Source organism: Chlorocebus sabaeus, chromosome 1 (assembly GCF_047675955.1).
Source record: "Chlorocebus sabaeus isolate Y175 chromosome 1, mChlSab1.0.hap1, whole genome shotgun sequence".
In the NCBI taxonomy this organism is placed as follows: domain Eukaryota; kingdom Metazoa; phylum Chordata; class Mammalia; order Primates; family Cercopithecidae; genus Chlorocebus; species Chlorocebus sabaeus.
The window spans coordinates 36,930,416-36,943,759 of NC_132904.1; the positions used below are offsets into that span (position 1 = coordinate 36,930,416).

The 13,344-nt window shown below is 38.0% G+C and overlaps 1 long non-coding RNA gene across 4 annotated transcripts; it reads left to right on the forward strand.

The window, feature by feature from the left end:
- Nucleotides 1-207: 207 nt before the first annotated feature.
- LOC119624478 (uncharacterized) lies at nt 208-12,700 on the forward strand. 4 transcript variants are annotated; one of them, XR_012093479.1, is made up of 5 exons: nt 218-2,009; nt 4,757-4,854; nt 5,559-5,864; nt 10,056-10,168; nt 11,260-12,700. It is a non-coding gene; the product is annotated as an uncharacterized lncRNA (long non-coding RNA). The 4 variants fall into 4 exon arrangements; XR_005240649.2 differs by lacking the exons at nt 10,056-10,168; nt 11,260-12,700 and having other exon boundaries at nt 212-457; nt 1,879-2,009; nt 5,559-6,241; XR_012093478.1 differs by lacking the exons at nt 10,056-10,168; nt 11,260-12,700 and having other exon boundaries at nt 208-2,009; nt 4,697-4,854; nt 5,559-6,241.
- Nucleotides 12,701-13,344: the final 644 nt, after the last annotated feature.

Below are 13,344 nucleotides of genomic sequence, written 5' to 3' on the forward strand. Positions count from 1 at the left end.
GAAATTAACTACGCTCAAGCTGAAGTGTGCATGCTCTTCTGTGTGGCCCCAGAATGACTTGAGTCTACTGAATGGAATTTCATACATGTGTTGGGTGAGGTGATTTATTATAGGCGGTAATGGAAATTAATTTCACTTTGAACCCTGGGGCACCAGAAAATGCCTAAGTACTGAGCCATTTTCTTTAAGTAGGCTGTAAAGCTGCTACTTGCTTCTGACTGGGCAGCGAGGTGGCGATGACCACTTGTAAAACAATGAGCTGGAATAGGAGGTTAATGGGCCCTGGCAGTAGGCAGGCAGTCTGTAGTGCTCATCCTACCAGTCCCTGCTGTCACGGGATGCAGTCTTCCTGGCGCCACAGATAACAGAGATGCTGGAGCAGTATTTATATGCTAAAGCAGAGCCAAAGAAGGGGAAAGGGAAACATTCCTGGGGAGCCAATGACTGTTCTTTGACCGTGAGTATTTGGCTGAAAGGGGTGGCCCTGTCCCTAGAAGTTCCCTTAGTAGGAAGCAGAATGGCTCAGAGCTATAAATGGGCCTGAGGAGATCCTGTTTCTAAAGATGGCCTCGGCAAAGGCTCTTACTGCTTAATATGAGATAGAGAGTATTTTCCAAGACAGCTTCTGGGTTCTAAGGCTTGCCATCATGGTCTTCTGATGTAAAGTTTTATAAAGGCATTTTAGTCACTATTGAAGGGCACAAAATTCAGGGACCATTCTAAGGCCTCCAGTGAAGCCATTCCACAGACCTTGTTGTTACACCACAATTATAAGTTTAGGTAGAAGATCTTTCAGGGGGAAGATCCTTCTGGGAGATGGGGCTCCTCTTGTAATTCATACAAAAGCCACACATGTACTTACTATATTTAAGGAGCTATTGCTGTGTAACATCATGGATTAATATAAATACATATAAGTAAAAATTAGTTCTTGCTTATTTCCTCATTAGAATTTTTTATTTACTACCATATTAGATTGTTTGCTACTATAGAGCTTAGATGCCTGGCACGTAATACACCTTCAATACATTTTTTTTTTGAATAAATGAACTATAGAAAGTATTATAGTGACTATAAAGATGGACAGGGCACTGAACAGGTCTTTAAATAATTTCCAACTTACTGAAGAAAGGAAGCATTCATTTTATTTATTCATTTATTAATTTTTTCAACAAATACTTAATGCATGTTATACTAAGTACCAGGTGATACTCTGGGATTTAGACAGTGAATGAGATCCATTCTGGGTTCCACCTAATGACTACTAAATTGGATTATCCAGTTTTTAAGTCTCAGGAATCAGTATTTTTTAAACATTCCCCAACCCCCAACAAACGATTATATAGAACAGATGGTTTGAGGAGTCTCAACCCAGTATCACATAGGACTGTCAGAGTTGTTTAAACCAGAGCAACTCCATCTTGAATAGGAGCTGAGTAAAGCAAGGCAAAGACCTACAGGACTGAATTCCCAAATAGTTAGGCATTCTAAGTCACAGCATGAGATAGGAAGTTGGCACAAGATACATATCATAAAGACCTTGCTGATAAAAGAAGTTGCAGTAAAGAAGCCAGCTAAAACCCACCAAAAGCAAAATGGTAATGAGAGTGACCTCTGGTCATCCTCACTGCTACACTCCCACCAGCACCATGACAGTTTACAAATGCCATGGCAACATCAGGAAGTTACCCTGTATAGTCTAAAAAAGGGAGGCATGAATAATCCCCCCTTGTTTAGCATATAATCAAGAAATCACCATAGAAATGGGCATGGAACAGCCCTCGCTGTTCTGCCTATTCTTTTACTCCTCTACTTTCCTAATGAACTTGCCTTCACTTTCTGAATTCATCTCAAATACTTTCTTGCATGAAATCCAAGAACCCTCTCTTGGGATCTGGATTGGCACCCCTTTCTGGTATCATCTTTCTCATGAACCCCAAAGGGACAAAACTGAAGAAACTCCTGATCCAAAGGAAAATCATCTGCATACACGTATTGGCTGACTTTGGGTAAGTGGGGTGCATTTACCGGGGTAAAGGGGATTGGGTTAGAGGCCCAACTTAGGTAAGTTAGAGTCCCTCCTAAAACAGAGAGGGTTAGAGGCCCCTCTTAATAAAAGGCAAGGATGCTTGACCAAACCTGGTTTGGAAGCCCAACTTAGAAAGGTTAGAGTCTTTCCTAAGATGTAAAGGATTAGAGGCCCCCTTCATTAAGGTTCCTTTTAGCTTAGAATGGGTTTGGCACCAGGGTATGTTAACTGCCATGCTCTTTGTATTAACCTGCCTTGTCCTCTTTGCTACATGAATCAACTTCTTGGTTGCTGTCTCCGTTTCACTGTCATATTCTGGAGACTTCATTTAACTGGCCAGTTATGTCTTTGGGAACTTGACCTTGTAACCATGTGATGGTACTTTCTCTTGATTTCTGCCATCTGGAGGACAGGAATTTTGGGTTCTTGTCAGTAGCCCTAAAAATTGTCTTAAGCAATTAAAGGCCTTTGAAAGCTCAAAATTAGCTGCTGTAGGCTCCTGGGAAGGGCAATGGAAACTGTCCAATGCTGTAGCTCAGTGGTTAAGACTTTGCCATTTTGTAGTGGCAGCCTGGGTTCAATTTCTAGCTTAGAGAGTAAGTCCTTTTTGGTTTGATATCTGTTTGACCCTTACCATTTTATGATTCTCTTCCCCTCCATGAACCATCTTGAATTTTTCTTTCTCTGAGCACAGAAATATTGGCTGTTTGGCCTGGCTAAAGTTGGGTAATAAGAAATTTAAAAGGACTTTTTTAAACGACTGCTATGGTTAAAAGTCAGCTTAACGAAAAGTGGATATTCAAGCTCTAACAGCCTGGGACTCCCTGGGAAAAACAGGAGGTGCTATAAACCCCGTTTTGGGAAAAACCTCTGTTTTCCTCCTGAAACCTCAGAAATCGGAAGTGGATAGATCCCTTTCAAAATCCTAAGGCTTTCTTCTGTTTTGCATTGTGTTATCTGATGTTTTCGACTTTTGGGAGTGTCAGAAATTACTTCGCATTATGAGAGAGATTTGTTGTGTAATAAGTAGGAAATATACTTTTGGGAACAGCTAACAGCAGTTATGGGGAATACTCAACTTTTCACACGTTTGGATCAGAGAAGCATGTTTTTGGCCACCTAGAAATATGGAGATGTCCCCACCCCTTATTGAGAGATAAGACTCCCATGGGATGGGCTGATTCCCTCTTTTTAGGATCCAAGATCTGATATAAAAATGGAGCCCTTCACTGGGGGGATCTGTTCTGCCTTTCAGCTGTGCCTGCTTGCTATAGAAACTGCATGCTTTCTTGGCTCTGTTCCTCCTAGGGCTCCACTCTGAAGCCAGTAATCCAATTAAGAAACTGGAAAATGAAAAATCTTACAAGTACTAGATCTCCTTCTGTCTTTGTATTGTTTATATATGGAAGAGCTTTGATTGGCTTAAAAATAATAAGTGCTTAAATCACATATTTTGTTAGAAAAGTAAAAACTGTTATGCTTTTCAGTCCACGTGACTTAAATAATCTTTGGGAAGGAAAAACAGTTTTATAAGCAAGGAGTGTAAGGACAAAGAAATGTGTTTTTGGTAAAAGATTATAAGAAGTCATGGGAATGTGGACTTTTTTGCCTAGTTTAAAGAGGATTGCTTTAAGTTAAAAAAGACCAAGCTGAAGGTTTAAGCAAGTTGTGGAAGGTTTGTGAAAAATTAATTGTAAAAGCAACTATGTGTGTGGACATATTGGCTAAAATTAAAGGGATATTATTCAGTTTTTTCCATTAATTGAAAACTGGAATAAAAGTACAAGCTTTTCTTAGCACTGATCTCTTTAACAAAAACTTATAAAGGATTATAAAAGGCTTATCAAGAAGAACATTAAAATTGGGTAGATATGTCTACAAAGTTTTATTAAGGATAGGGTTTAACATTAATAGTATACTGATGTAGAAATAACATTTGATGCCCAGGTGTGGCACTTTGGGAGGCCGAGACAGGTGGATCACGAGGTCAGGAGATCGAGACCATCCTGGCTAACACAGTGAAACCCCCGTCTCTACTAAAAAATACAAAAAACTAGCTGGGCGAGGTGGCGGGCGCCTGTAGTTCCAGCTACACGGGAGGCTGAGGCAGGAGAATGGTGTGAACCTGGGAGGCGGAGCTTGCAGTGAGCTGAGATCCGGCCACTGCACTTCAGCCCAGGCGACAGAGCAAGACTCATTTCAAAAAAAAAAAAAAAAAGAAAGAGAGAACATTTGACTTATTTTTATGACTTATAAAAGTCATACAGGAAGTACTGTCAAATATAAAATGGTGTTTGGCTTTCTTTGGGGTTTATTTGTATAAATGTGTTATTGGTATGTGTTCCAAAATTATAAGTAACTCCTATATTTCTAATATGACTTAGCATGTGTTATTAATAGTTACAATTGTTACATAAAATCTTTTTGACTTTTTGCTTAAAATGTTGCAGATCCTTTGTTTTTCAGAGTCAAGAAAACTTTTATTTTTAGTTATTTACAGCTTGTAGTAATTGAGTAAAATATACTCCTGTCAACAAAATTTGGAGCATTTGTATTTCTCTCCTCCTGATTTCTCCAGAATTTGGAAACTAGTTGTGAGTATTCTTAGCTTATGGCAATAAAGTTATTTGCATAAGTGTAATAAGAATCTGTTTTCATTTGTAACAGGACACAGTAGGAGAAACTGTTTATTTTACTAAGGCCTTGACTGGTGTGCTTCCCTTTAAGGAATCAAACTTGAATGACTTGTAGAGCCAGTAAAAGTCCCTTGGGAAAACTGACCTCATACCTTGTCTACACATTCCCTGTGCAGGGTTTCTGATGTGGTAAGTAAAGAATGTCACTTTCTAACAGGCCCAGGAGCCCCAAGTTACCTTTAATTTACCCAAGAGGAGAGGAACTTACCCAACTCGTACAGGTATTTGAGGGTACAAACCCATGGCTGGGCCTGGCTTTAAAAACAGTCTTATCTGAGATTCCTTATGGACCAGAAGTTCAATCAAAGCCAATTAAAAGAAGCCTATGTGGCAAATAATTATGCTTGCTGCACTTTATACAAATAATCAGGCCAAGTATGATAAAACAAATTGGTCTTACAATTGTTTGTCTTTAGTAAAAATGGGAGACTGGAGAGAGAAAAATTATGTTTCAAAAACTATGTTACACCTGTTATTAGATTCTAGTCTCAGTTATTTTTTAGTTTTTGTCTTCAGTTTAGACTAACCATGCTTATTTCTGTGAAACAACCAGTAGTTTCTGACTGCTGCTCAGAAGTAACAAGAGGGTTGGGTCATGTAAAAATCTAAACCAGTATTCTAATTCTGAGCTCATATTGGAATCAGCTAGTGACTCCATATCAGCTTGGTTCCAACAGTTGAACAGTTCATGGAAAACATTCTAATTTCATTTACTTGGGATACTTTTACTTATTTTGCTTTACTGTTGTGGAATATATTGTGGCTGTACATTTTGTGTAGGAATGCAGAATACACTTCCTAAATATTTTCTTAAATACTTATTACTCTTCCAGATATTACCTTTCATTGGAACTTAAGAGTTATGAATGGCCTTCACCCATGCTGATGCTTTCTGACTGAGCTGCTCTCTACCTTGAATACAAGAGACTCTAATAGTTAGGCAGGAATATCATTACACCTATTCAGCATGAAGAAGTTACAGAAGATGGATCTGTGTCCTTCTGCAGCCCTTAGGATTAAGGGTTCTCCTATAAAAGCAAGAGCGGAAATATGAGAGGCGTTTAAACCAGAGCAACTCCATCTTGAATAGGAGCTGAGTAAAATAATGCTAAGATCTACTATGCTGCATTCCCAGATAGGTAGGCATTCTAAGTCACAGGATGAGATAGGAGTTTGGCACAAGATACAGGTTATAAAAACCTTGCTGATAAAACAGGTTTCAATAAAGAAGCTTGCTAAAACCCACCAAAAGCAAAATGGCATTGAGAGTGACCTCTGGTTGTCTTCACTGCTACACTCCCATTAGCGCCATGATAGTTTACAAATACCATGGCAACATCAGAAAGTTATCCTGTATGGTCTAAAAAGGGGAGATATGAATAATCCACCCCTTATTTAGCATACAATCAAGAAATAACCATAGAAATGGGCAACCAGCAGCCCTCAGGGCTGCTCTGCCTATGGAGTAGCCATTCTTTTATGTTTTGACTTTCCTAATAAACTTGCCTTCACTTTATAGATTCAGATCGAATTCTTTCTTGTGTGAGATCCAAGAACCCTCCCTTGGGGTCTGGAACAGAACCCCTTTCTGGTAACAATCATGCTTGCATTTTTATGTATGAGCTTTCTCTTTCAACCATTCTACATCAACTTCTGTTTTTCTCTGAGTTGTATTTTTCATTGTCTGTTCTACTTTTTTATTTGTAAAAGAAAAACAGAAAAAATATGTGTAATCATAAACTACTTCAAATCCTTTAGGGAAAGATACAAGGCATAAAACTGTACAACTAAAAGTGCATTTTTGGGCGGTGACTCATGCCTGTAATCCCAGTACTTTGGGAGGCTGAGGCCAGCAGATCATGAGTTCGAGAGATCAAGACTATCTTGGCCAACATGGTGAAACCCTGTCTCTATTAAAAATACAAAAAAAAAAAAAAAAAATTAGCTGGGCGTGGTGGCACGCACCTGTAGTCCCAGCTACTCAGGAGGCTGAGGCAGGAGAATCACTTAAACCTGGGAGGGAGAGGTTGCAGTGAGCAGAGATCGCGTCACTGCACTCCAGCCTGGCGAAAGAGCGAGATTCTGTCTAAAAACAAACAAACAAAAAAAACCACTGCATTTTTGGTCTATTTGTAATTACATCACATGAAAACAGCTGATCAGATTTTCACCAAATTTGGAGAATCCATTTGTGATCACTAGACCTCAAATAGAAGCATTGTGCTTGTTTTACATGGAATTTACTTCAGAGGGTCATAAGGAACTTCAAAGACATGGACAGATATCCTCCTGAGGAGCTAAAACAGAGGTGCATGAGCCTAAATTATTGACTGACCATAAAATATGTACCATGGACATTAAGATGTCGTGGTCAGAGGTAACAAATCTTACTTTCAAATTTAAGTCCCAGATTGAAAGTCAGAAGCACGAGACCCTTCCAATGGCTACTTCTCCCACAGCCAATTCTCTGTAATAAGCGTGAGGTTAAATAGTAGGAATTCATTATTTAAATGAAAATTAAATCACTAATGATCTGTTTCACAAATCTAGGAATTAAAAAATAAAATAAAACACATATTTTGGCAACTTTAAAGGCACAAAGAACACTGAAAAAAATGGACCATGTAGAGTAAGAAGTTCGTACACACTAAATGCAAGGCAGAGACAGATGGGTGAAACTAATGGAGCTTAAGTTTCAGGGCTCGTTTGCATTAGTCCCTTCCAAGTCTCTGGGGAGAGCTCTAGGAATGTGTTTATGTGGTCATATGTCCTGTTAATCTGCAATATTTTACACTCAACTGCACTCAGTCAAGACCACTCTGTCCCCCTCCAAAGTTCCTGTTCCCATACTCCCCTGCATGTCCAGTATTACTGGTAACTGGTACAGCCACAGACATTCCTGGGACCTTAAGGGTAAGTTGGACTGGGGGCACAATGAACTTGAGATTGATGGTGGATCTTCATGTGGTTTACAGTCACTTCCCTATATGGTTGAGTTACAGTTAGCTATCCTGGTCTAGAGATAGCTTCCAGGAATAACCCTATTGCCTTCTATGCTGACTCATCCAGTGTGGTAAAATGAAGGCATAAGGCCTGAGGCCATATCGTGACATAAATGTTTCCTGTGGCACTCAGCATCGGCAGTATGTGGGGAGTGGTGGAGAAACAAGGTTTAGAATGTATAGAGCCAGGAGCTGGTCTGTGGAAAAACCTTCCCAATTTAACAACTTAAAGTTTTTTCTAAATTTGACAATTCTAAAAATTTACATGATGATACCTAAAATGAGTTGCAAAACTGAAATAAACTTGCCTAAACTCTCAATATTTTTGAAATATTTATATTAACTGTGAGCCACAAAAACCACATCCAACCTTAACAATGGGGTGAAGCCACTGTTAGAGACATTAGTGCCCCTTACCCTGCATAGTAGAGAAAGGCTGGAAGAACCTAGACTTGGAGGAACCAGGCTCTCAAGTGTCTCTGAGAGCCTCTAGGGAATGCTGCAGCAGCAAAGCAGAAGAGACTAGATAGCATTTTTGCAAAAGTGGACTCTGTATTTGGGAACTGGGCTTTTTGAAAAGTGGGGGCCTGGGAATGTCTTGGCTCTAACTTACCATGTGAACATTTGAGGATGAAAAGTTTAGCATGTAGCTTTCTAGTAGAGAAGAACAGGAAAAATGTGAAACCTTGGGTGGAGGGAGAAAGAGGCACTGTGCTTTCTTTCTAACATCCTCTGTATTCTGGGAGAAAATGATTCTCCCAGAATTAAGACGTGGGCACCTCTACTTCTTTAGCAGAAAATGATATGTAAACCGAGGAAGGGAAAGCCTATGTTTCCCAGGCATATTTGGATCTATAATTATTTGAGGTCATGAACCCACTTATGAAAATAAATGACCAGTGGTTCTTCCTTAACATAATTGGGTTAAGAAAAGAAAGAAGCTTCTGGTAGAATTGCTCTTCCAGCTTAAAACTGCATCTGGAGCTGTTAGGATACTGAGAGCCAGCCCTCTCTAGCTGATTTGCCAGAAGGTGACTGTATTAGTCAGGGTTCTCCAGAGACACAGTACGAAATATACGTGTATATATATATACACACACACGTGTATATATGTAATATATAAAGATATATATACACACATGTAGTATATGAGGATATATATATATATAGAGAGAGAGAGAGATATTTGTATATTTATTTATTCTAAGGTATTGGCTCATGTGATAATGGAGACAGAAGTTTCATGATCTGTTGTGTGCAAGCTGCAAACTCAGGGCAGCCAGTGATGTAGTTCAAACGCCTGAGAGCCACAGAATCAATGGTGTAGATTCCAGACTGAATCTGAAGGCCTAAGAACCAGGAGTATAGAGGGTGGGAGAAGATTGATGTCCTAGGTCAAGCAGTCAAAGTTAATTCAACCTTCTTCCATCTTTTTATCCTATTCAGTCCCTCAGTGGGTTGGATGCCTGATGGCCATTCACACTGGGGAGGGCAATCTGATCTACTCAGTTCACCTCTTCAAATATTAATCTCTTAGGGAAACACTCTCACAGATGCACCCACAAATAATGTGTAACTAGCTATCTGGAGAACCAATGGCCCAGTCTAGTTGACATCAAATTAACCATAATAGTAATCCAGCTGGCAGGCTTCTTCCCTCTTTGCGTTGGAAGCTGAGGAATGCTCAGAAGGGCCTTTCCAGTCTTCTCAGTCCAAAAAGACTTCCATTCTAGAATTTCTGGGCAGGAGTTCCAATCATAGATCTTCATCTCAGAAGTCACCTGTGGCTTTCAGAAATGAAGCTGTAGTACAAAAAGATGAGCTTCAGAGCTAGGCAACCTGGTGAGGACCCCGGCTCTGCTACTTTCTAGCTCTACAACCTCAAACAAGTAATTAACTTCCTTGAATCACATTTTCCTCATCTGAAAGTTGCAGCACTCTTACACAGAAGGTGGTGCCTGGCACTTAAAAGTGTTCAGACATTTTTTAGTTCTGCGTTACCTCATCTACATATCCCCCCTCACTTTTCTTTTATTGTAGGTACTTAGACTCTTCAAAATGTACCTTCTCCCAATTTCATACTTTGGATTTTAAATATGGTGACTGAGCCTCCCTGATGGTTTGGATCTGTGTTTGGACCCAAATCTCATGTTGAAATGTAATCCTGAAACTGGAGATGGGCCCTTTTGGGGGGTGATTGGATCAGTGGGTTGGTTTCTCATGGTTTAACACCATTTCCCCTTGGTGCTGTTGTTGCAATAATGAGTGAGATCTGGTTGTTTGAAAGTGTGTGACAACTCCTCCTTCTCTCTCTTCCTCCGGCTCCAGCCATGTGAAGTGCTGGCTTCCCTTTGCCTTCCACTGTGATTGCAAGTTTCCTGAGATGTCCCCAGAAGCCAAGCAGATGCCAGCATCACATTTCCCGTACAGCTTGTGGAACTGTGAGCCAATTAAATCTTTTTTCTTTATAAATTACCCAGTCTCAGATATTTCTTTAGAGCAGTGCGAGAGCAGACTAATACACTGGTCTTTGGTATAAGTGGCCTGTTTCGTGTTTTGCCCATTTAGAATTACCACTAGAGATAGTGCTTCATTAGGAAAAGAAGTGGCCTCACTATATCATATAGCTCAAATTTGAATAATGTATGGACCAACTTTAAAGGGAAAAGTTATCTCATGAACTTGCAGTGTTGACAAATTACTTTTGGTAGCATGTTATTTAAATACGTACAATATGAAACTAAACATAAACTCCATTTGCTTCTACTTCTCAATGATGTATAAATAGAAACTCAATTTGTTTAAATATAAGCAAACTATAAATGTAGTAAAATGTAAATCAACATTAACATTAATATGACAAATTAAGTTATTTTGCTGAAGCTAAATGGCCACTCTTTATGTTGTGGTGCATGCTTACGGTACTATGTGTCATATAATTACTTCATTCTCTCACCACTTTTCTCTATTACAAGTACTGCTAATCCTTTGTACGATGTGCTGTGGTGGTGTTTAGCCTTCACATGGTACATAATGATTAAAGTACATATTAAGTCTGCATGCCTTTGTTACTAGCTAGCTATAATTAAATTAGTACTATTTAATGACACTACCAAACATTTATATATTTACTTATTATGAGCTAAGCATTGTTTCAGTATATTAATTTATTTAATCCTCCTAACATTCCTATAAAAAGATATTTTAATTTCTTCATTTTACAAATGAGGAAATGGAGGCATAGAAAGACAAAGTAATTTGCCCAAAGTCACACATACAGTAAATTGCCGACTTGGAATTCCAAACCAGGTGACCTGAATCCAGTATTCTTATTCTTAACATATACTATTCTTTCGAATACACTGTAACATAGACATAAAGTGAATATGGACATTTAAAATATGTGGTTGAAAATACGTGATAGTATTCTGTTGTAAGTACTCCATGATCATGGAAATCATCTAGAATATGTCGTATTGCTTTTACTTAAGAATGCTATGAAAATAAACATTTTTTTCTAATTTCCCTACAGAACTCATGGAATTCTGAAAATACAGCCATAGGAATTTGCAGTGTTAAAAAAATTTAAAAAGAAAGGAAAGCCATTGAAACAGATGGACCTATAAATAATGACCTTTAGCACTGCTCAGGAAAACTAAATCTCCAACTGTAAGAGCACCTCTTCTTAATCTGTTTTATTTTCTTAACTTCTTTTTATTTGAGAAAGCAGGATGTACTGGGTTTCTTGTTTCAAGTGGTCTCAAGCTAAGGATGGATGACAATTTAACAGAGATATCGTAGCAAGGATTCATGCATTGGCAGGAAGGTTACCCTATGTAATCTCTAAAGTATCTCCGTGTATGAGAAGCCATGATTTTATGAAAGCGTGATGGGCCCTAGGGCTGGGAAGAAAAACCGAGGAGGTGAAATTAGCAGAAACTAGTTGCTCAGAAAATTGGCAATGAGTAGTTGATCCTCAGACCTTCTGAGCTGCAGACAACAGGGCTCAGAGGAAAGGCCCTGTAGAGCTGTTGCTCAGACTTCTGAGGAAGAGGCTCCACTTAGCTGTTGCTGGTACCTCTGTTGGGGCAGCACAAGGCTAGTCTGGAAGTACCACCAGAAGCTGGGTTTATCTTAAAAATTCAAATTTGGTTTAACATTTGAAAATCAATCAAATTTATTCATCACATTAGTGAACTAAATAGAAGAAGTCATTTGATTATCTCAATAGATGTTTTTTAAAAAGCATTCAACGAAATCCAACACCTATTTGAATATATAAAAAAATTAGGCTAACATCAAAATTAAAATTGAAACAGCAAATTATTTCACATTCAGAGCAGGAATGAAGCAAAAATGTTCTCACAATTTCTATTCAACAATGTACTGGAAGTCTTAGCATGTGCAATAAGGAAAAAGAAATAAAGAGGATACAGATTGGGAGAAAAAGTAGTAAAACAAAACTGCCTTTATTCACAGACAACATGATTGGGCGCATAGAAAATCCTAAAAATCTACAACACAGCTACTAGGACTAATGAGGGTTTTAACAAGGTGTTAGGAAATAATGTCAATATATAAAATTCAACTATAATTCTATATACTAACAAAAAATATTAGGCATTAAAAATTTTAGATGGTATCTACAAGAGTATCAACAAATATTAAACGCTTTTGGATAAATTTAATAAAATATGTAGAGGGGGACATGTACAGTGAAAACAGAAATACATTGCTGAGAAATTAAAGACCAAACTAATGGGAGACAAAAATATATGTTTGTGTGTTGGAATAACTCATTATTATTAAAATGCTCATTCTCTCCAAATTGAATCATAGATTTAACACAATTTTAAGCAAAATCCTGGCAAGTTTTTGGGAAATGTATAAGCTGATTTTGAAATGTATATGAAAAGGTAAAGGACCTAGGATAGCAAAAGCAATTTTGAAATAGAAGAATAAAATTGGACCTGAAGTCTTACTTGATTACTGTAAAGCAACAATAATCAAGATGGTATAGTATTGACATAAGAATAGACGTATAGAATAATGGAACAATAGAAATTCAGAAATAGAACAACATAAATATGGTCAATAAATTGTTGACAAAGGTGCTGAGTGACTTTTCAGTGGGAAAAGTTTTTATGACTACATGATGTTGAAACAATTGAATAGCCACATGTACATGCAAAGAAAACCCAATGGTGTGAGGACTCTTACCTCATACCATACACAGAAAATAACTTCAAATTAATCATAGACTTAAATGTAAAAACTAAAACTATGAAAGTTTTAGAAGAAAGCATAGGAGGAAATGTTTTCAACTCTGAAAATTCTTAGAATGCAAAAATCAGTAATTATGAATGGGAAAAGTAATAAACATGGACATCAGTAAAAGTAAAATCTTCTGCTCATCCAAAAATCCAAAATCAACAAGAGGAAAAGAAAAGCCATGCGCAAGGAAAAAAAGTTAATACATACATTGGACAAGAGACTTACATTCAGAATATATAAAGAATCCTGATAACTTAATGATAAATCAAACCCAATTAAGTAATGGGCAAAATATTTGGCCAGACATTTCTCCAAGGAAATATTCGGTAAGCATATGAAAAGA